Raw genomic sequence first — 20182 nt, 5'->3', positions numbered from 1 at the left:
TCTTTAGCATGTTCAGGTTTGTCTCTGGAATAGTGATTGTTTGCTGTGGCCTTAACAAACAAACTCAACGATTGGGTGAGAACTTAAATGGGAGGGAGGTAGACCAGTCACCTGTCTCCTCAGATGGGGAGGAGGGGAGTTGGAGCAAGGTGCTGAGGGAACCAGTGTTGAAGTTGTGGATGGTAGAGAAGCCAGGGCAGGACCAAGATGACATAGACAGGCCTGTGAGCACCTGATAGCAGCTAGATTTGAGAGTAAGTCACTTTGCATTAATATTTGTGGACAATTAGAACCATGAGACAATTATGGTACAGAGGCATTCTTGCCCTCGAAAAAATGCTTGCTTCATACATTTAAAAAGTTCAATGCTTTGTTTGCCATTAATTGTAACTTTGTTCTTTTGACACCAATAACAACAGTCTGTTTAGTCTTCTGACAGGGCTTCAGGGTACATTTATGCAGGATTACATGAGGGCTGCACTGTATATGAGTCAAATCTCAAATTGAAAGGGGCATTCATTTAATGTAGAGATATAGAGAGGCTAAACTATGCTGGTTGAGTTCCACAATCCAAACATCAAACATAAGTTTCCATTTCCAGAGTTATGTGTATTCCAGAAGGCAGCAGAGAATGACAGCAACAAGACATTCCTCACTGCTCCCCATGATGTCCATCTAAGTGTGTACACAGATCAACACCTCAAAGATGTTTGCAAGGAAACCCTAATTAGTCAAAGCCTTTACAGACTGACAGAGACTACAAGAATTTCATACAAATGGAGTAGTAGAAGGTTGACACCTGTACACAGGACCATATGACCACAAGTTATCAGAACAGAATTTGGCTATTCCACCCATCACACCTGCTCTACCATTCAATCATGGCAGATATGTTACCCAATCCTATTCTCTGCCTTCTCCCCATAACCCTTAATCCCCTGACTAATGAAGAACCTATCTATCTCTGTCTTAAATACACTCAATGACTTGGCTTCCACAACACTCTGTGGCAATGAGCTCCACAGATTAACCACCCTGTGGCTGAAGAAATTTTTCCTCATTTCAGTTTGAAAGGGTCATCCATTCGTTCTGAGACTGTGCCCTACTCGTGGAAACATCTCCTCCATGTCCACTCTATCCAGGCCTCTCTGCATCCCTACCTCTTCCTTGTAAGCTCCAGCGAGTACAGACCCAGAGTCCTCAACCGTTCCTCATGTAACAAGCTCTTCACCCCAGCATCATTCTTGTAAACCTCCTCTGGAATCACTCCAATGCTACCACATCTTTCCTTAGATACAGGGCCCAGAACTGCTCCCAATATTCCAAATGCAGAAACAAAATCACAAATTGTTTGAAAAACCCAGCAGGTCTCAGCACTCAACTCAACATTCCAAATGCAGTCTGACAGAGCTTAAACTGTGTTTAATCTTTCAATTCTGACTGCTCCAGCTTGGTTTTCTGGCACATCCACAGCTGAATGTTAGGGAGTTTGCTGATTGCTTTGCCAGCTTGCCTCAGATGGTAGTGTCAAGCTTCCCCTGGTGGGTACAGAATTAAAGGGATTCCAATCTGCTGGGTATCTCCTGCATAGGTAAAGGTTCAATCTCTTTGGCATGACCTGAAGAAGACTTTTAGATCTTTGGCAGAGGGGAGTTAGTGTGGTTGGGCACCTCTGGAGTGTCCTGAGATGATAACATAATCATAGAATTCCCACATTGCGGAAAGAGGTCATTCAGCCCATCAAGTCTGCACCACCGCCTCAAAGATTACCCCATCCCAGACCCCATCCCTCTGTAACCCTGCATCCCAGACCCCATCCCTCTGTAACCCTGCATCCCAGACCCCATCCCCCTGTAACCCTGCATCCCAGACCCCATCCCCCTGTAACCCTGCGTCCCAGACTCCATCCCTCTGTAACCCTGCATCCCAGACCCCATCCCTCTGTAACCCTGCATCCCAGACCCCATCCCTCTGTAACCCTGCATCCCAGACCCCATCCCTCTGTAACCCTGCATCCCAGACCCCATCCCTCTGTAACTTTGCATCCCAGACCCTATCCCTCTGTAACTTTGCATCCCAGACTCCATCCCTCTGTAACTTTGCATCCCAGACTCCATCCCTCTGTAACCCTGCATTTCCTATGGCTAATCCACCTGGTCTGCACATCCCTGGACACTTGGCACTACTTGGCATGGCCAATCTACCTACGCTGCACATCTTTGGACTGTGGGAGGGAACTGGACCACCCGGAAAAAACCCACACTGACACAGGGACACAGACAGTCACCCAAGGCTGGAATCGAACCTGAGTCCCTGACACTGTGAGGCAGCAGTGCTAACCACTGAACTACTATGCCATGATAGATACCTGAGTGTCTGTCACTCCTCCTCCCTATTGGTGCCCAATAGCATCTTGTTTCCTCTTGAGGGTGAGGGGACCTGGAGGGATATTAAGGTCCACTTTCACCTAGCCAGTGAGTAAATGTTATCAATGAACAACCGAATGAATGTTCTTACACATATCTGGCAGATGCTGGACCCAGCTGTTGATAATGACTGCCACCCCTTCCAGAGTCAGTCACTCGCTTTCATATTGGAGCCACAACAATACACAGGACCTGAGCAGACTCCTCTGCCCTATGTTATGGTCTGCTCATGATCCCTGGCAGCTCTGCTCGACCCCTTAAACTGTTCATTTCCATCAGTTATTAACATCTGATTTCAGAGACTGGGTCAACAGGAGCCTGTTCTCCAACAAGTTTGGTTGTGCTGACGTTGTGCTCACTACAATGTGACCCTGAGCCTATTCTTGAGAGATTGCCCACTGAGGTGAATGTCTCTGTGCTGGTGGAGAATGAGGATGAACAGACCTGACAGTACATCTCTCAGGCTGATGACTATTCATCCCTGAGGTGGGGTTTAGAGATGAGCCTGTGGCATCTCTCTATTTGTCCTGCCTGGGGATCCAGATCTGGAGATTGTGTGAGTGTCACCCACTGGCAGCTACTGAATTTTTAGTCAAGTGTTGGTACTTGGTGTACAATCAGAAGTACCCTGATCTCCCGTTCAGCACAGGCTCATTCCCCTTGCTCTCCCATCAGCTCAGAGGCATTCCCATCCACCCCTCCCCGCCATGCCTCATCAACCCTCCTCCCCCACCCATCTGAGCATGCTCACACAATTTGCTCCTGCAGGAGTGATGTATTCAGAGACAGTAACTTGAGTAACTGGGCCGGCAGAGATAGCTATAGATAATGATCTCAATCCCAGTTATGGGGGAGATTAGGTGTCAAGACTTCTGAATGGAAGGTTGTTAATGTCACCAAAGAGCTACAGATAATGAGAAACAATTAAGCATTATATAAAATGTGGACCTGGGATACCAGAGGTGTTCTGAATGAAATCATCTTTTGTGGTTGTGTCTTCACAAACATGTGAGGGATGGTGATGCCCTCGTGGTATTATCATTAAACTGTTAATCCAGAGAAAGAGCTGAAAATGTGTTGCTGAAAAAGTGCAGCAGGTCATGCAGCATCCAAAGAGCAGGAGAATCGACATTTTGGGCATGAGCCCTTCTTCAGGAATCCAGAGACCCAGGTAATGTTCTGGGGATCTGAATTTCAATCCTGCCATGGCAGATGGTGGAATTTGAATTCAATAAAGAATCTGGAATTGAAGGTCAAATGATGATCACGAAACTATTGCTGACCATCAGAAACTATTGCTGACCATCAGAAACTATTGCTGACCATCAGAAAAGCCTATCTGGTTTAGGGAAGGAAACCTGCCACCATGACTTGAAAAAGAGTTTACAGTCAATTTCAAGACTCTTGGTTTTGCAGTTTGAGTAAAGTTCCTTTATCTTGGTTCATTTTGACAGTGGCTGACCTTCAAAGAGAGTGAATCTTTTCCTTGTCTTTACCTTCTGTATAGAGGGTTTAATAGGTATTCTTGATGATATAACCTTCATAGTGCATTAGTCCACAAACAAGGACATCAGGACAGCACAGACCCAGGGTGGAGCCTTACTTTTATCCTTGCAAGAGTAAAACACAAACATGCCCAGGGGAGACAGTTTTCTTCAGGTGGGGTTTGGGTCATCAGCCTGGTGTTGTGTCTTCATTTTTAGTTTCTCAATTTGAAATTCCCCTGATTCTCTGCAGATGTGAGAATCCAGAATTCCTTTCTAGATTTCAAAGGAATTTACACACGTAGGCTGTATCAATTCCTTTTTAGAAATTACATGTTGATATCAGGTTCTGATATATTGCTAAGTGATCTAGAACAAAGGACAAAGAGCAAAGAACAATACATCATAGGAACAGGCCCTTCCTCCCTCCAAGCCTGTACTAACACATTTTGCACTTCTATACTAAAACTGTCTTCACTTACAGGAACCATATCCCTCTATTCCCTTCCTATTCATGCATTCCTCCAGGTGCTTATTAAATGCTGCTATTGTGTCTGCTTCCACCACCTCATCAGGCAGCTCATTCCAGGCACTCACTGCCTTTTGTCTGAAAATCTTACCTCACATATCTCTTTTAAACTTTCACCCCTGACACTATAAACCTGTATCCCCTAGTAATTGACCCCCCCCCCACCCCAACCCTGGGAAAAAACCTCATGCTTACCACTCTATCGGTGTTACTCACAATCTTATAAACTTCTGTCAGATCATCCCTCAACCTTCTGCATTCCAGTGAGAAAAAAACCCAGTCTATCCAACCTTTCTTCAAAACTAAAATCCCCCCGTACCAGGCAACATCCTGGTAAACCTTTTCTCCAAAGCATCCACATGCTTTTGGTAGTGTGGTGACCAGAACTGTACATAATATTCTAAGTATGGCCAAACTAAAGTTCCACAAAGCTGCAGCATAACTTGTCTATCCTTATACTCAATGCCCCTTCCAATGAAAGCAAGCATGCCATAGGCCTTTTTTACTATCATATCTACCTGCATTGCTACCTTCAATGATCTGTGGACCTGCACACCCAGATCCTTCTGCATATCAATAGTCCTAAAGGTTCTGCCAGAATTGTGATCTGTTAGCATGATATACAACATAGTTGAGCCCACTACTATAGTTCATGGGGCTAAAGACTGGTCAGTTCACTGGATCTCATGAGATTCATCCTAGAATATTAAAAGAGTTAGCTACAGAGATAGTCGATGCATGAGTTGTAACCTTCTAAGAATCCTTAGATTCTTCAAAAGTCCAAGAGGATTGGAAGACTGCCAATGTAACACCGTTATTTATAAATGGAAAGAGACACAAATCAAGTAACATCCCTTTTAAACAGAGATGAAGAGGACTTTCCTTTCTCAGAGGATAGTCACCCTGAGGAATGCTTTACCCTAGACGGCTGTTCAGGCAGGTCAAGGCTGAGGTAGACAGATGTTTAGTCAGTAATAAAAGGTCATAAAAGGTTATGGGGAAAAGGCAGGATAGTGGAGTTGAGGTTTACGGATTAGCCATGATCCCATTGAATGGTGGAGCAGACTCGATGGGCTGAATGGTTTACTCCTGTAAAGACATTATATGGTCTTAGGGTCTTAAAGGAAAACTAGACCGATAGGAGAGAAAGACGGAGAAGGATATGAGAGTGATATATAGAGTGATATGGGGAGAGGTGGCAGTAGGCTCAGGTACAGCAAACTAGTATGAAGCCCCAAATTACTGTATGAGTAGGCCATTCAGCCCTTCGGACCTGCTGTGCCATTCAATAAGATAATTTAGTTGTGGCTTCAACTCCACATTTCTGCCTTAACCACGTAACCTTTGATTCCCTTGTTAAGATCTATCTACCTCTGGCTTAAAAGGTATTCATTGATCTTACCTCCACAAGTCTCTTTGGAAAAGAGTCCCACAGACTCAGGCCTCTCTGACAGTATAATTATCTCCTCATTTCCTTTTAAATGGGATACCCTTTATTATTAATCTTTGTGTGTTAGTCTAGTTTCCCAACAAGAGGAATTAGATCATCTCTGAGTCTTCTAGGAGAAAGCGAGGACTGCAGATGCTGGAGATCAGAGCTGAAAATGTGTTGCTGGAAAAGCGCAGCAGGCCAGGCAGCATCCCAGGAGCAGGAGAGTCGACGTTTCGGGCATGAGCCCTTCTCCAGAGAGAATTCCTGAAGAAGGGCTCATGCCCAAAACGTCGACTCTCCTGCTCCTTAGATGCTGCCTGACCTGCTGTGCTTTTCCAGCAACACATTTTCAGCACCTCTGAGTCTTCTAAGCTCCAAAGAAAACAGGCTTAACCCACTAAACTTGCTCCATAGGAAAACCCCTGAACCTCAGTGGTTAGCACTGCTGCTTCACAGTGCCAGAGACCCGGGTTCAATTCCCGCCTCAGGCGACTGACTATGTGGAATTTGCACGTTCTCCCCGTGTCTGCGTGGGTTTCCTCCGGGTGCTCCGGTTTCCTCCCACAGTCCAAAGATGTGCGGGTTAAGTGAATTGGCCATGCTAAATTGCCCGTAGTGTTAGGTAAGGGGTAAATGTAAGGGTATGGGTGGGTTGCGCTTCAGCGGGTCAGTGTGGACTTGTTGGGCCGAAGGGCCTGTTTCCACACTGTAAGTAATCTAATCTAATCTAATCTCAGTCATTAGTTAAGAAAATGGGTAGATTTAAGCTAATGTAATACTTAATATGAAAGCCTGATTTCAGATTCTGTGATAGCAGCCATGTTGGGGTTTGATTTTAGATTAGACTTACAGTGTGGAAACAGGCCCTTCGGCCCAACAAGTCCACACCGACCCGCCGAAGCGAAACCCACCCAAACCCCTACATTTACCCCTTACCTAACACTACGGGCAATTTAGCATGGCCAATTCACCTGACCCGCACATCTTTGGACTGTGGGAGGAAACCGGAGCACCCGGAGGAAACCCACGCAGACACGGGGAGAACGTGCAAACTCCACACAGTCAGTCACCTGAGTCGGGAATTGAACCCGGGTCTCAGGTGCTGTGAGGCAGCAGTGCTAACCACTGTGCCACCGTGCTGCCCAATATACATCCAGGGAAGTTATTTGGGTGGGACTGATTAATAAGAAAGGGATGATCACCTTATTAACATTACATTATAGACCCCCTAATAAACAGTGGGAAATTGATTCACAAATTTGTAAGGAGATCTACATTTTCTGGAAGAATAATAAGGTGGTAATGGTAGTAACTTTCCAAACATAGACTGTGACTGCCATAGTGTTAAGGGTTTAGTTGGAGAGGAATTTGTCAAGTGTATATAAGAACATTTTCTGATTCAGTATGTGAATGTACCTACAATAGAAGGGACAAAACTTGACCTACTCTTGGGAAATAAGGCAGGGCAGGTGACTGAGGTGTCAGTGGAGGAGCACTTTGGGGCCAGTGACCATAATTCTATTAGTTTTAAAATAGTGATGGAAAAGGATAGACAAGATCTAAAAGTTGAAGTTCTAAATAGGAGAAAGGCAATTCTGACAACATAAGGCAATAACTTTCAAAAGCTGATTGGGAGAAGATGTTCGCAAGTAAAGGGATGGTTGGAAAATGGGAAATCTTCAAAAATGAGATAATGAGAGTCTAGAAACAGTATATTCCTGTTAGGGTGAAAGAAAAGGCTGGTAGGTGTAGGGAATGCTGGATGACTAAAGAAATCAAGGGTTTCGTTAAGAAAAAGTAGGAAGTATATGTCAGGTATAGACAGGATAGATTGAGTGAATCCTGAGAAAAGTATAAAGGCAGTAGGGGTACACAAAAGAGAAAAATCAGGAGGGCAAAAAGGGGACAGGATATAGCTTTGGCAAATAGAATTAAGGAGAATCCATAGGGTTTTTTCCAAATATATTAAGGACAAAAGGGTAACTAGGGAGAGACTAGGGCCACTCAAAGATCAGCAAGGCAGCCTATGTGGGAGCTGCGGGAGATTGGGGGAGATACTGAACAAGTACTTTGCATTAGTGTTTACTGCAGAAAAGGCCATGGAAGATATAGAATGGAGGGAAATTGATGGCGACATATTACAGAGGGGGAAGTGCTGAATGTCTTGAAATGCATAAAAGTGGATAAATCCACAGGACCTGATCAGGTGTACCTGAGAACTCTGTGGGAAGCTAGGGAAGTGATTGCTGGGCCTCTTGGTGAGATATTTGTATCATCGATAGTCACAGGTGAGGTGCTGGAAGACTGGAGTTTGGCTAACATGGTGCCACTATTTAAGAAAGGTGGTAAGGACAAGCAAGGGAACTATAGACCAGTGAGCTTTATGTTGGTGGTGGACAATTTGTTGGAGGGAATCCTGAGGGACAGGATGTGCATGTATTTGGAGAGGCAAGGACTGATTAGGGATAGTCAACATGGCTTTGTGCATGGGAAATCATGTCTCACAAACTTGATTGAATTTTTTGAAGAAGTAACAAAGAGGATTGATGAGGGCAGAGTGGTAGACGTGATCTATGTGGACTTCAGTAAGGTGGTCGACAAGGTTCCCCATCGGAGACTAGTGAGCAAGGTTAGATCTCATGGAATACAGGGAGAACTTGCCATTTGGATACAGAACTGGTTTGAAGGTAGAAGACAGAGGGTGGTGGTGGAGGGTTGTTTTTCAGACTGGAGGCCTGTGACCAGTGGAGTGTCACAAGGATTGGTGCTGGATTCACTAATTTTTGTCATTTATATAAATGATTTGGATGTGAGCATGAGAGGTATAGTTAGTAAGTTTGCAGATGACACCAAAATTGGAGGTGTAGTGGACAGCGAAGAGGGTTACCTCAGATTACAACGGGATCTTGACCAAATGGGCTAATGAGCTGAGAAGTGGCAGATGGAGTTTAATTCAGATAAATGCGAGGTGCTTCATTTTGGGAAAGCAAATCTTACACTTAATGGTAAGGTCCTAGGGAGTGTTGTGAACAAAGAGACCTTGGAGTGCAGGTTCATAGTTCTTAAAAGGAGAGTCGCAGATAGATAGGATAGTGAGGAAGGCATTTGGTATGCTTTCGTTTATTGGTCAGAGTATTGAGTACAGGAGTTGGGAGGTCATGTTGCAGCTGTAAGGAACATTGGTTAGGCCACTGTTGGAATATTGCAAGAAATTCTGGTCTCCTTCCTATCAGAAGGCTGTTGTGAAATTTGAAAGGGTTCAGAAAAGATTTACAAAGATGTCAAAGTTGGAAGATTTGAGCTATAGGGAGAGGCTGAACAGGCTGGGGCTGTTTTCCCTGGAGCGTTGGAGGCTGAGGAGTGACCATAAAGAGATTTACAAAATTATAAGGGGCATGGATAGGATAAATAGACAAAGTCTTTTCCCTAGGGTTTGGGAGTCCAGAACTAGAGGGCATAGGTTTAGGGTGAGAGTGGAAAGATATAAAAGACACCCAAGGAGCAACATTTTCATGCAGAGGGTGGTACATGTATGGAATGAGCTGCCAGAGGAAGTGGTGGACGCTGGTAGAATGGCAACATTTAAAAGGCATCTGGATGGGTATATGAATAGGAAGGGTTTGGAGGGATATGGACTGGCCGCTGGCAGGTGGGACTAGATTGGGTTGGGATATTTGGTCAGCATGGACAGGTTGGATCATAGGGTCTGTTTCAGTGCTGTACATCTCTATGACTCTGTGCCCTTACCTCCAACTGAAGTAAGGCTCACTGGTCTATTATTACCAGCGTTGTCTCTACTCCCCTTCTTGAAAAAGGGGACAACACTTGCTATCCTCCAGGCTTCTGGCACTATTGTTTGAGATTCTGTTTTTCTCATTTTCTTTTCATAGTGAATGAATTTCAGCATTCAGGGTTCGTTATGCTGTTTCTTTTTGTCTAGTTTGTTAGCTCGCCAAATTCTAGCACTCAGAGTTACAGAATCCCTTTACTTGCAATGCTGGGGTGACTACAGGATAGTTCTTTGTTGGTGACATTCATGACATGAATGTTTAAACACAGGCTAGTTCATATGGCTACTTTAGCCCATAAGCACTCACAGGACTCGCAGTCTCACTGGCACATTCCAATAGGGGTCTCTCAGTCTCATTAGCATATTCCAATCAAGTTGTAACTGATTTGTAACCCTTGTTCTGTGTATTCTTCAAAGAGAAAGACATAAAACATCATCGACAGTGAGAGGCTTGCTGAATTGTTTTATATCTTCAATTGTGAACGTGATCATCACTGGCTGGGCCTGCTGTTATTTCCTGTCACTATTTGCCCGTTGAGCTGATGATGGTGAGTAGCCTTCTTGAACTGTTGGAGTCCACTGCTGTAGGTTGACCCACAATGCTATTAGGGAGGGAATTCCAGGATTTTGACCCAACAACAACGAAGAAATGGTGCTTTATTTCTAAGTCAAAATGGTGAGGGGCTGGGAAGGGAACCTGAAGGTGCTGGTCTTCCCATGTATTTGCTGCCCTTGTCCCAGATGGAAGTAGTCATAGGTTTGGACAGTGTTGTCTGAGGATCTTTGGTGAATTTCTGCAGTGCATACTGTAGATAGCACACACTGAATGCTGGTGGTGGAGGGAGTGGATGCTTGTGGATGTGGTGCCAATCAAACAGGCTGCTTTATCTTGGATTTTGGCAAGACTTTTGAATTTAGTTGGAGCTGCACTCAACCAGGCAAGTGGGGAGTATTCTATCACACTCCTGTCTTGAGCCTTGTAGATAGTGGACAGGCTTTGGGGAGTCAGAAAGTGAAATACTCACTGCAGGATTCCTTGCCTCTGACCTGTTTTTGCAGCCACTGTATTTATTAGGAGACCAAGGTCTGAAAGGCAAGACAATTACCGTCACCACAGGAAGGGAACTGAGAACATTTGTGGCTGTATAGAACATTGGTTAGGCCACTTTTGGAATGTTGTGTGCAATTCTGTTCTCCCTTCTATTGGAAGGATGTTGTGAAACTTGAAAAGGTTGAGAAAAGATTTATAAGGATGTTGTCAGGGGTTGGAGGATTTGAGCTATAAGGAGAGGCTGAATAGGCTGTCTTCCTTGGTGCATCAGAGGCCGAGGGGTGACCTTACAGAGATTTATAAAATCATGAGGGTCATGGATAGGATAAATAGACAAAGTCTTTTCCCTGGGGTCAGAGAGTTCAGAACTACAGGCATAGATTTAGGGTGAGAGGGGAAAGATATAAAAGGGACCTAAGGAGCAACTTTTTCACACAGAGGGTGGTACGTGTATGGAATGAGCTGCCAGAGGAAGTGGTGGAGGCTGGTACAATTACAACATTTAAAAGGGATCTGGACAGGTACATGAATAGGAAGGGTTTAGTGGGATATGGATCAAGTGCTGGCAAATGGGCCTAGACTAAGTTATGATATCTTAGATCAGAGTGGTGTTGGAAAAGCACAGCAGGTCAGGCAGCATCCAAGAAGCAGGAAAATCGACGTTTCGGGCAAAAGCCCTTCATCAGGAATAGAGACATGAATAGGCTTCCTGCCTTCATTCCTGATGAAGAGCTTTTGCTCAAAACATCGATTTTCCTGCTCCTCAGACACTGCCTGACTTGCTGTGCTTTTCCAGCACCACTCTGATCTAAACATTGATTTCCAGCATCTGCAGTCCTCACTTTTGCCTAAGTCATGATATCTGATTGGAATGGATGAGTTGGACCGAAGGGTCTGTTTCTGTGCTGTACGTCTCTATGATTCTATGACTATGGATGCTAGGAGAAAGTGAGGACCTCAGATGCTGGAGATCAAAGTCAAGAGTGTGTTGTTGGAAAAGCACAGCCGGTCAGGCAGCATCCGAGGAGCAGGAGAATTGATGTTTCGGGCATAAGCCCTTCATCAGATTCTAGGATTAATAAAAGGAGTGACAAGTGAGATAGTTGATGCCCATCTGCCAAAGTTTCTCCCAAAATCCCTGGTATCAGGAATAGTTCCCACAGAACTGAAACAATGTTACTGTTTTATTCAAAAGGAGCAAGAAAAAAAGCAGGAAACCATAGGTCAGTTAGCTAAATATTTGTCATATGGATGATGTTAGAACCTGTTATTAAAGATGTTATAGGAGGGCACTTCAAAAATTTCAAGGAAATTAGGCAGAGTCAAAGTGGTTTTGTGAAAGCTAATCACACTAACCAATTTAAGAGAGTATGTTGAGGAAGTAACCAGTGCTGTGGATAAAGTGGAACTCATGGATGAACGAATCAGATGTCCATAAACTAACACTAATCTAATTTACTCAGCCTCTCATCAGAAGACAACCTACTCATTCCAGCACCCAATCATGTAAACCAACATTGTACAGCCTCTTCTGCAAGCATAGCCTTCCTTAAACAGGAAGATCAAATCAAAACAAAGTTTCCCAGGTTTCATCAAAGCTCTGTACAATTTTAACAAGAATTTGTTATTCCTGTCCCCTTGCGATGGAGACCAACATGTCACTTGCCTTCCTAAGCTTATTGTTACTCATATGTAAACTTTCTGTGTTCTTTAAAGAAGCAAAATCAACAATCTCTGAACATCAACAATTACAAGTTCTCACTTTTTAAAATTATATTCTGTTTGTCTCTACTAATAGCTATGACCAAAGTGAATAACTTCACATTTGTCCACATTATTTAGAATAAAATAGAATTAGGTTTATTGTCATGTGCACTCAAGTACAGAAATACAGGTGTACAGTGAAAAGTTTATAATGTCATCCCTCACAGTATCATCTGAGGTACAAAGGATCTAGTTATAAACCTTAGATACTAAATGGAGAAATAAAGGAAACATTGTTACATTATCTTAGATTGATTCATAGTGTAAGTTTGAAAATAAAAAGATATAGTCCATTGTAGTCCATTTTTTACTTGGCCATCCATTCATTCCCCCTCCCCATCATTCAAATAGAGGCCAGACCACTGTGTGGGCCAGCTAGATGTTCCACCCATGTTCCCTCTTTGGTCATTTTCATGTGGGTGGAAGAAAGACCAATAATACTTACAAAGGAACAGCACAACAATAATATAAAGCAACTCACTAGGACAAGATTTCACTTTTAAAACAGCTCCTGTAACAAACCAACTGAAGTAAATATAACTCAACTATTATTTAATAATCTTTCTTTTCTTTGGGATGTACTTCTGTACTGTGTCCTCAATTACACCCAGAAATTCCTGCCATTATTGCTCTACTGTCTTCCCGCTTGGCTCTGTTTCCGGTCAATGTTCGTCCACTCCTCTCTCATGCCCCTTTATTTAACAGTAACACCATTCCATTCGATTTTGCCTTCTCTCTTTCAAACTGCAGACTGAACTCTACCATATTATGATCGCTGCCTCCTGCACCCTGGCGCCAGGCAGGCAACACACCACATGGGACTCCCGATCCGGCTTGCAAAGGATACTATCTGTCCCCCTAATTATAGAATCCCCTAAACCACTACTTGTCTATTTGCTCCCCCCTCTTGAATGGCCTTCTGCATCATGGTGCCGTGGTCAGCTGGCTCATCCTGTCCAGAGCCATTTTCCTCATCCATACAGGGAGCAAGTACCTCGTACCTGTTGGACAAGGTCAGGGGCTGAGGCTCCTCCACTCCTGAACTCAGGTTCCCCCTATCTGCCTCACTGACAGTCACACCCTGCTGTCCCTGATCATTAACTGAGCTTGAATAATTTAATCTACAGGGGGTGGGGAGGGGGGATGGTGGAGGGGAGGAGGGTGGGTTGGGGGGGGAGGTGACTGCCTCCTGAAACAAAGCGTCCAAGTAACTGTCCCCCTCCCGGATGTGCCGCAGTGTATGAAGCTCAGATTCCAGATCATTAATTCCAGCAACCAACACTTGCTGCAGATGTGATCACTGCCATTCGCAATGGGATCAGCCAGCTCCCACATCATACAGCTACAGCACATCACCTGGCCAGCCATCTCTGCTTAGTTAATTAATTTATGCAAACTTATGAGTTAAATAATTTCCAGTTCATCTCTATGGTCTTATTCAACTAACCAACTACAGTAAACTTTTAATCAATCACACGATACACGATAAATATCAATTGAAAGGCCTTACCTTATCTTTATGAGAGTCCTTTTTTTTTTGGTTAGAGGAGGAGGGCAGGTGGGAAACACTACAGTGTAGTGTCTCGGGATTCAGCCGCTGCCCAAATATATACCCGGCAGACCTCTTGTGGCCTCTCCCTCTGCTGTTCCTTTAAAAATGGTTTTCGCGCTCTCCCTTCCCCGCAACCCTCAGTTCTCTCCGCCCTCTCTCCTCGCTGCTCTGTAAAAATGAAATGTTGTCCTTTATTACAAAGGAATTGAACATATGAGTAAGGATGTTGTATTTTAGTTAAATAGTGAGACCACATCTGGGGTCCTGTCTACAGTTTTAACCTCCTTACTTAATTTAGTATACAAAAATATTGCAGCTGGATCAGAGAAGGTTTCCTCAGTGAATACAAGAATGGGCAGGTTGCTTTATGGGGAAGGTTTTGGATAGAGTTGAGAGTGTGTAGCTGGAAAATCACAGCAGGTCAGGCAGCATCCAAGGAGCAGGAGAATCGACATTTTGGGCTGGAGTCCTTCATCAGGAATGAGGTTTTAGATCGATTGAGCTTGATAGAGGTATAGAAGGATATAAAATCTTAAATAGTCTTGACAAGGTGGACAGGGGAGGGACTTTTTTGTTGCCAGTGAGGTCAGAACAGGGGGCACCATCTATTTTTAGTCCAGTAATAAGGGGAAGTCTCTTCTCTTGGACTTTTGCACTCTCTGGCTCAGAAGTTGATGGGATCATTGAACATTTTAAAGGCAGAGGTAATTAGATTCTGCCTTAAAGGGAATAAATAGTTATGTGGGAAGTTGGAATTCAAAACAAACAGATAATCTATGATGTCATTGAATGACAGAGCAGACCCAAGGGGCTGAATGGCCTATTTCCATTCCTGATTAGTAATTCTAGGAAAGGGCTCCAAAATTAACCAAGAAGTGCATCAAGTTGCACTGTTCCTGATGAAGGGCTGTTATGCGAAATGTCAATTCTCCTGCTCCTCGGATACTGCCTGACCTGCTGTGCTTTCCCAGCACCACACTCTTGATTCTAGTCCTCAGTTAAGGTGAGTGCACAATAATGCGAGTAAAGAACCATAGAAGTGTGGTGCATAAATAATAAGGACAGCAGCCTAAAATTGTGGGGTATAATTTGCTCGAGCTAACAGAGGAAGCTCTCTATGAAACTTCCCAAAATTGACAGTATTGGTAAGTTTTAACCCTTGGTTATTATTTGGAATATGGATGAAGTTTTATGCAGCTGGAAATAAATATATTCCATACATTGTAAGATTTACCAACAATCTGCTTTAATTTTCTTTTCATTTTAAATCCAACACACATTCAACAAAATAAAGTTTTGAAGAAACAAAATTGTCATCTGCTCCTTCTTCACATACCCATAGTAGGCCAGCTATTTTTAGGAATGGATCATGTTCCTCATTGCTTACCATTGCAATTTCCTGCCAATTGCACACCTTCTTACAAAGATCCTTTCATGATCAGCAGATGGCAGAAACCATATTTTTCTTGGTGATTTATCTGCTAAACTGTCTACATCCTGCTTTTATTTCTTGCTTGGTTTTCTGTACTATATTGGGCTGCTTTACACCCTCTATAATAATTTTTAGGGCAATGGTTCTCAATTTTTTGGATGAACGACCTCCTTTCAAATGGTTTAGTGAGCGCTACTGGCTTATGGGAAACCTGGGTGTGTGTGTTTAGCTTTTCAGGAAGTTCACTCACCAAAGGCAAAGAAATTTTAATTCCACTGAGAGTGGACAGAATATCCAATTTCTTGCCAGCAAAATAAACGTCCTAAATTAGTGTGTTATATAATGTCCATAATATGAAGGTGGTGCATATATGAAGGACATGATAATAGAATGTTGAAGAAACAGGTATTTACATACAGACACATCAGTGAGATGGGTGTGTAGGTTTCTCACTAATATCTGTTTATACTTGGTATGATGTTTGACAACACTCATAACTCATGTTATTCCTTCAAAATCTCCAGCAAATTGGTTAAATATGATTCCCCTGTCGCAGAACCATGCTGAACAGTCCTAATTACATTGAATTTTTCTCAGCTTCTAACAACATCTTTATAATGATCAATTCTAGGACCTTCACCATCTCTGACATAAAGCAAACTGATCTATATTTTTCTTTTTTATGCCTCCCTCCATTCTTGAGTTAAAGGATGGTGAATCTTCCCTTTCAATTTTTTATTTACAGTTTATTTACTCTGAATAATCTGAACGATCCTCTTGAACATGTGCCATGGCTTCTCAATGGTTCTATGCTCTAGCCGAGTTCACTCCTGTTCACCCAATGTCCAGACCCACATAGCTAACCTTATTTACTGTTAGAATGCTAGTCTTGGATCCATTCCTCTCCATTTCAAATTGAATGTGAAATTCATTCACGTTATGGTTGCTGCTACCTTGGACTGTCTTTCCTTTGAGGCATTAATTAGTTCTGTCTCAGTACATAGTACCAAGTCCTAGTGTAATGCCCGCTCTCTGGTTGGTTCCTGAAAATAGTCAGCATGGTTCAGGTATGGACCATCCTAATGGTACAGTCCCCACTTTCCTTCCCACTGATGCCAGTGTCCTGTAAACCAGATGCTACTTCTCCCACACTAATTTTGGAACCACATATTAATTTTTGTAATCTTGTGTGCCCCTGTCAATGGGTTCTGTCCTTCAATTTGGTGCCTAGCTCCTTGTATTGTCTAAACAGAACCTCTCACCTTGTCTGACCAATCTTGTTAGTACTTTCATGTACCACGGCAACTGGATCAACTCCCTATAGGTTCCTGCGCTGATCCTTGAGCAGAGGTCCAAAACATGGCACTGAGTATGCCACACAGCCTCTGTACTCCTGATTTTATCTTTAGAGGACAGTGTCAATCCTTCTCATCATATCATTCCCTACCAACATTACTTTCCTTTTACTCCCCTTTCTCCAAAAGCATCCTAAAACAAAGTGCATAAGTCAGTCCACACCCCTTCCCAAGATGCATTCTTTCATCTGCACAGGAGACATTCCTCAAACTTGTTGCAAAGCTGAGCAAATTTCACTGCAATGTAGCAAATGTCTGCCCTCTTACATTCCTCACTCATGCACAAAGCTTCATTCCTTGTTACAAATGGAATTGGACTGTCCTACCCAGAGGGCCTTGGATGTCATTTGAAGCAAAGCGTCCAGCTATCTCTCCACCTCTGATGAGTTTTAATGTTTTCAATTCAGCCTCCAATTCGATAACTCAGAATGGACTGGACATATTTTCTCCCCAAATCACTGTGACATCACTGGATTTCACTTCAGCCAGTTCTTGCTCCTTGATTCCAATTCCATGGATCCGCTCACTGAGAACCACCCTCTCGGGGGTGAATGTTAACAGGTTTTATTAAAGATCAATAAATACAAAAGGGACATTACAGACTCAGGCTCCAGAAGCTTGTGATCTGACACCATGATGACATACCACCTTATTCACATGCTTGGTATCTCGTCCTAGAGTAAAGGCCTAATTCCATTGTCTAATTCCATTGGTCTGTGCTGTTTGGTTGTATTGCTGATTTTTGCAGATTCTTTGTCTCACTGATACTTTTTAATAAGTGCCATCATTTAAATGAACACCAAATAATGGCAAAGATAAGCCCTTTGAATTCCTGAGGCTGAGTGGACAGACCTTCATCTGTCACTTTCCTGGAAACCAAGTTTCTTGAACTAATGACACCTTTTGGTATGTCAGAGAAGAGCTATCATTGTTGCCTTCTATACTACAGAGTTACATTGCTAACTTCAGAAAAACCTGCTGACTCCATCTAGAATGGGGACAACTTCCTGAAGAAAAGAATGTTCCCACCAGGAGGTTTTAAGTCAGCAGAATCTCCAAATTGACGACAGGAGACAGCTGCCATACTAAGCAGACTGCATCAAAGACGTGACAAATGCTACACTTTTGAGATTGGACAACATTATTGTTTTTCTTCGGAATCAGCGGCAACAGTTGGAACAAGCACACAGCTCTCATTGCACACCAGGTCAGAGGAATCTTTCAAATGTAGTACATTATAAATATGATCTGTTAAATGTGAAGCATTGCAGACAGTTCACCTTTAAGGACTCCATTTGCTGTGTGTATACAATGTTTTAAGTGCCTTGCAATTAGTCTGCTTTGAGTTTGCAAACTGCTCATACGAATCAGTTGTTCGCTGTAATATGTTTCATACCTTAACACGTTTTACAGCTGAAGATAAACAAACCCACAGAGTGAATCAGTCCCTGATGAGTGATTAATTATTGGTTCAATTGCCATTAATCTAACATTAGCCATTGATGTTAGTGCTCTACCAGTGTGTCAGCAGTGGAACAGTTCTAAGTTCAATTTCCACTCCTGGACATAATGGAAGATAAGATTAGATATAAAAATATAGGTGACTGGTTTGATCTAGTCATTTTCCCACTAGAAAGCTGGGTTAGTTTTATTCCATCATGTCAGTACTTGTTATCCAGGAGACAATTAGGATGCCTTCAGTAAGCATCAATTCACAATAACGACTTAGGTTAAAGGAGAGGACAAATTGTTGGTGGATGGTTCTGAGGAGAAGAGGTCTACCCTCCATCTCCAAGGGAAGGAAGCCTCGCAGCTTTGGTTCAAGAAAAGAGCGTATGGAAAAGTTCAGTATCTGTGTGCAATGCTTCAAACAGCACCTCCTAAAATGTGGGAGTATCTGGTCTCACATGATGCCATGTTTGGTGGGTTTCACAAGTAAAGAAAAACACAGACAGTCAGAGTCACAGGGATGTACATCACAGAAACAGACCCTTCAGTTCAACTTGTCCATGCCAACCAGATATCCTAACCTAATTTAGTCCCATTTGCCAGTACTTGGCCCATATCCCTCTAAATCCTTCCTATTCATATACCTGTCCAAATGCCTTTTAAATGTTGTAACTGTACCAACCTCCACCACTTCCTCTGGCAGCTCATTCCGTACACGTACCACCCTCTGTGTGAAAAAGTTGCCCTTCAGGTCCCTTTTATATCTTTCCCCTCTCACCATAAACCTCTAGTTCTGGACTCCCCCATTTCAAGGAAAAGATCTTGTCTATCTACCCAATACAATCTGAATTTACAGCATGTATTTCACAATCTTATAATGTCTAATACTGCTTTCTATATGTCATTAGTTGTTACAATGTAGAGAAACATAGCAGTCAGCTTTGGGTAAGCTCCATACACAGCAATGGGACAAAGCAGACCATTTATCAGTGATATCGGTGGGAACTATAAATGTTACCTAGCAAGAGCATTGGATTTGATTTATTGTTTATTGTGGTCACGTGTACCTAATTACAGAGATACGCTTTGTTTGCAAGCAGCACAGACAGATCATAGTAAACAAGGACATACAGATCATAGGATGGTTAGACAGAGGGAGACACACAGGTTATACTGCACCAGAGGTGCACAAAGCAAGATCAGCATTAACAAAATCAACAATATTTGAAGTTAGAGCGTCCATTCAGCAATTGAATAATGGCAGGGAAGAAGCTGTACTTGAACATGCTGATGTGTGTATTCAAGCATTTATATCTTCTGCCTGATGGAAGAGGTTGTAGGAGAGTATTACCTGGGTGGGATGAGTCTATGATGTTGTTGGTAGCCTTTCTGCAGCATTGGGAAGAATAAATAGAGTCCATGGATGGAAGGTTGGCTTTGCTGAGGGTGAGGATACCAGAGCAGCCTAGCAGTGAGATTCTCCACCATCACTGTTGGCAAAGTGCTACCAATATTGCTTCAAGAACACCGTACACCAACCTTCAAGGTTCCTCAGCAGAAAAGGCTTTAACCCCATCATGGTTAATTCTTATTTGATCAGAGAAACTGGTTGTATCTAATGACCTTTTACAACCTCAGGACATCCCTAAGCACTTTACAGTCAATGACATATCACCACTGTTGAAATTTGGGTTGGATGGCTGGTTTGTGATGCAGAGTGGTGTCAATTGTGTTGGTTCAATTCTTGCAGCATCTGAAGGTTCCATGAAGACTTTGCCTTCTCAACCTCATCCCTCACTTGAGGTATGGTCACCCTCAAGTTAGCTCTTCACCAGTTGTCTCTCTCTAATGAATGAGCAGTCCTTTGGACTTTGGTGACTTTGTTTCACCTTATATTTGACCATCATTGCCAAATTTT

The sequence above is a fragment of the Hemiscyllium ocellatum genome, chromosome 2, assembly GCF_020745735.1.
Source record: "Hemiscyllium ocellatum isolate sHemOce1 chromosome 2, sHemOce1.pat.X.cur, whole genome shotgun sequence".
NCBI classification, from domain to species: Eukaryota; Metazoa; Chordata; class Chondrichthyes; order Orectolobiformes; family Hemiscylliidae; genus Hemiscyllium; species Hemiscyllium ocellatum.
Note: the sequence above shows the minus strand (reverse complement) of the source record.